Here is a 4740-nt window from a genome sequence, read left to right on the forward strand (position 1 = left end):
CCCAAATTCAGAACCATGCTGTCTGAAGTGCAAATTAAAGACCCCAACAGGGGAATTGGGCCACCTTACTAAAACATTCCACAGAATTGTTTAGGGAAATAATTGAGAAATCTTAGGTGACTGTGGAACTGCAGTTCAAGGTGATTATAAACAAGAAAGCATTCTTTAAGTAGGGATTAGAGAGATGGCTCAGTGGTTAAGAGCACTGACTGCTCTTCCAGAGGTCCTGAGTTCAATTCCCAGCAACCACATGGTGGCTCACAACCATCTGTAATGAGATCTGATGCCTCTTCTGGTGTGTCTGAAGACAGTGACAGTGTACTTACATATAATAAATAAATATATTTTTAAAAAAGGTACACATAAAAATACACACACATTAATGCTAGGCTAGGCTGTGTGATTTCAAGAAAGCAGCCTTTACATGGAAGGCACAGCACAGAAAGAAACTGTTCTCTGTGTCTCCAATCTCCTAGCAGCTTTCTTTTACTGCAGAGGTAGGAAAGCTGATAGCCTAACCAGCAGAGTGCGTCGGTGATGGGGGCACTCCAGCCAAATCCTGGGGTCAGATAACCTAACCAGCAGTGTGCGCCGATGATGGGGGCCACTCCAGCCACACTGATGAGGAAGGCAGTGAACAAGCTCCTCAAGCTAGAGTCAGGCTCATCTAGATTAGGTTTTGTTTTAGAATTGGAAAGAAATAGTTGTTATAGATTATGTTTATTTTTTTCTCTGTGTGGTGGTGGTGACATTGTTTTGTTTTGTTTTTGAGAGTCTTACGTATACCTGTACTTTTGATTTCTTATTTGGACAGCCTGGCAAGCTAGCATATCATTCACCTTTAAAATGTCTTAGATTACAAAAGGAACAAATTTGTTCCTCTCTAGCCTAGATGTCCCAAAACTCCACATTCAGATTTTCACATGTCTAAGAGTGCCACTGAAACATGTAAGAGGCATGTCAAACTCAGTGCATTGATGACGAGGGTCTCTAACCATGTCCTCTCTCCCTCAGTCATCCCACAATCTCAGGTGACAGCGACTCCATTCTGTTTGTTGCTCAGGAAAATTTTTGTGGAATTAATTTCTTTTCTCTTCTTACCTCCATCCTTTCAGATCTGTTTGGAAGCAGTTCCAGGGTGTAACCACTTCACTATCCATTGTTTTTATGACATGCCTTGCCCAGGCTTGCTAGAAAGCCCCTAACAGGCCTTCATGCTCTTACTGTTTTTCAGCTGTCAGTTTCTTCCCATTGCACGACCAGAATGCCCCTAAAAGTCCTCAGATATGTTGCTTTGTCAACATACACAGAGGTTAGGTGACTGCCTCCCCACAAGTCTGCCTCTCCCGTTTTTGGTCTCATATGCTACTTTCCTGTCATTCCACCCTGACCTAGAAGGTCAGTTGTTCAGTGCCCTTGTTCCCTTGAGTATCTCAGCTTAGAAATCCCCCCCTCCCCAGTGGTGTGACTGCTGGGTCTCCTCACTGTCTACTCGTCCAGGAAAGCCTGCTGTCCATCCATGCTTCTGTATAAGCAACCCTGCTGCTTCCAACTCCACCCCCAGTCCCTATCCTGTAGGATTTTTGTATAGCACTCGCCAGTCTGATAAGCTCCTTTATTGTGTTTATCTTTTTTTTTTTTTTTTTGGTTTTGGTTTTGGTTTTGGTTTTTCGAGACAGGGTTTCTCTGTGTAGCCCTGGCTGTCCTGGAACTCACTCTGTAGACCAAGCTGGCCTTGAACTCAGAGATCCACCTGCCTCTGCCTCCTAAGTGCTGGGATTAAAGGCGTGCACCACCACTGCCCGGCTATTGTGTTTATCTTGCCTACTGAAATCTACCTTTAGACAGGCTGGGTCTACTGCATTATTCATTATTGTATTCCTCATGCCTAGAACAGTACTCAGAATACATTGGCCCTCAAGAACATTTGATTTGTGGTGAATGAAATGTAAGCACTACGCATGCTAAGCCCTCGAGAAAACAAAAGGAACATGCCAACATGTCTTTCTGTTGTTTGACTTTTTGTTTGACGCAGCGTCTCACTGTATCACAGGTCAGTCCTGAACTCCTGAACTCATGTAACTCTTCTGACTCCCTTTCTTGTGTAGCTTGGACTACAAGTACATGCTACTGAGCCTAGATGCAGTGTGATAGTATTAATGTCATTTTCTGCAACCCAGAATTATAGATTATAGTAGGTCCTTAGAAGCTGACAGATGGGCTACATATTACTTCCTCACAGAAGACAGTCTCCTCCAGGGGGAGCCCAAGGTCTAGCCTTTTCAGGCCTCCTGGTAGGAGGAAGGCAAGCAGCTAGGTCCCCTGTTGGCCTGGACTAGGTTCTGAAGCTGGTACTGAATCCATCAGTGCTTTTTGCTTAAAATCCCCTAAGTGAGGATGTGATGAAAAACCAAGCTTTGGGATTGGTTTCCTCAGGGGAATGATTCCTAATCTTGGGACGTTTCAAACCAAACCCCGGGGAGTCTTTCATTGCTCCACACAGCATTTACACTTTTGCAGCTCTTTTGGCTAATTTCTTTGTGGTTACTAGTTATTACATTGAAGTGGATTGTTACCATGCTAAAATGTCTTGGGATGAGGTATATTATGGAATCATTTGCCATCAATAGTCCTTGGGTTGTTTTTAGTTTGGAAAGCCATTTCCTTTCATCTTTCTTTCTCCTCCAAATCCATCTAGCAGGATCAGAACATTCATTAAATTCTTATACCTATACAACTCTGCAGATCCTTTCACTGAAAACTTGTATTGACAAAATACTTCCTCTTTTATTAAAAGCCATAAAGAGAGTAACCATCAGAGTCTAGATGAGCATCAGAATGACTGAGTGAAAAGGCAGTACTCAGGGGTCAGCACCTTTACCATTGCTTTTTTTTTGATTGATTGATTGATTGGTACAGTGTTCTGCCTGCATGTACACCTGCATACCAGAAGAGGATACCATATCTTAATATAGATGGTTATGAGCCCAACATGTGGTTGCTGAGACTTGAACTCAGGACCTCTGGAAGAGCAGCCAGTGAGTGCTGTTAACCTTTGAACCATCTCTCTAGCTTCACTTTTACCATTTCTTTAAATTTTATGTGTATGATTGTTTGATCTCATGTATGTCTGGGTACCACATGTGTGCCTGGTGCCCACAAAAGGTAGAAGAAGGCATTTGATCCCCTAGAACTGGAATTACATATGGTCACCATGCGGCTGCTGTGAATTGAGCCCCAGGTTCTTAGGAAGAGCAGCCAAACTGCTAAGTCATCTCTCTAACCCTCTTTACCACTCCTTAACTGGGGAAACCTATGTGTGTGTGTGTCTGTATTATTATGTTGCCTCAGGTTTTCCAGTTGGAAAATGGGACAGTAGCTTACACACACACACACACACACACACACACACACACACACACACACAGTAAATTAACATTAAAAAGAATAGATTTTTTCTGAGAGATATTAAGTTGTTTTAGTGTGTATGATTGTTTTGCCTGCATGTATGTGCTGGCCTCATGCACAAGCCAGAGAGGGCATCCTGGAACTGGAGTTTCAGAGAGTTTGAGTTGCCATGTGAGTGCTAGAAACAAAGGCTGGATCCTCTAGAAGAGCACTCTTAACCACTGAGCTTCATTTTTTGGAGATATTGTGAGAGTACCTGAGATAAGGCTTAACAGACACACAAAACATAGTAGCTTTGTCCTAATCAAGGTCAGTTATCTATAGGCCTGTAGAATTCCTTTCAGGAAGGTGAGCTGTGTTCTTTGGTTATGCTTTGATGTATACATTGTCAGAGCACGTTGTGACTTCTTTACTTTGGGAATACATTCAGCATGGATGTGCCCTCTGCTCTGTGGCGTGTTGAGTTACATTTGCTTTAGACATGAAGCTGGGACAGGTGCTAACAACCTAGTGTCTGCTCTGTGTGCACACAATGTTTCACTACAAATAAGAAGAGATTCTGTATTCAGAGGGTGTTTGTGTGTTTGTTTCTTTGGTTAATTTTGTTTTCAGAGTCTTGTGTAACATAATCCAGCTAACTTCAATCTTGTTGTGTAGCACAGGCTGGCCTCTAACTCACAACCCTCCTACCTCACCTTCCCGTGTATTTGAGAGCACAGGTCTGAGCTACCATGCCCATATAAATTTAGAATTTAAAAAGATATGGCTGGAGCAAATCTTGGGCACAAAATTCCACAGCCAGTCCCACAAAACCCAGAGGAAGCTCCACTCCAGGCGCTCTAACAAGCCCAGGATTCCAGGACCCCAGAATCATAGGATCACAGAGACAGCTTGACTCTGAGGAGTTCTGACACAACCAGGATCACAGGAAGGACAGGCTCCAGTCAGAGTTAGCAAGGGCAGGTAGCACTAGAGATAACCAGATTGGGGGGGGGTAGCCCCCAATATAATATAAATAAGAAAATAAACAACACAAACCAAGGTTACTTGGCATCATCAGAACCCAATTCTCCCACCATAGCAAGTTCTGGACACACCATCACACCAAAAAAGCAAGATTCAGATCTAAAATTACTTCTCAAGATGATGATACAGGACCTTAAGAAAGACATAACTCCCTCAAAGAAATACAGGAGAACACAGGTAAACAGCTAGAAGCCCTTAAAGAGGAAACACAAAAATCCCTTAAATAACTACAGGAAAGCACAATCAAACAGGTGAAGGAAATGAACAGAACCATCCAGAATCTAAAAATGGAAATAGAAACAATAA

The 4740-nt window shown here is 42.8% G+C and overlaps 1 protein-coding gene across 12 annotated transcripts in view; it reads left to right on the plus strand.

Annotated features, from left to right (window-relative positions):
• Positions 1–4740, plus strand: part of Cdkl3 (cyclin dependent kinase like 3) — an 87574-nt gene that overhangs the window by 43700 nt on the left and 39134 nt on the right. The gene's annotated exons all lie outside the window — the stretch shown is intronic.

Source organism: Mastomys coucha, unplaced genomic scaffold (genome assembly GCF_008632895.1).
Source record: "Mastomys coucha isolate ucsf_1 unplaced genomic scaffold, UCSF_Mcou_1 pScaffold5, whole genome shotgun sequence".
In the NCBI taxonomy this organism is placed as follows: domain Eukaryota; kingdom Metazoa; phylum Chordata; class Mammalia; order Rodentia; family Muridae; genus Mastomys; species Mastomys coucha.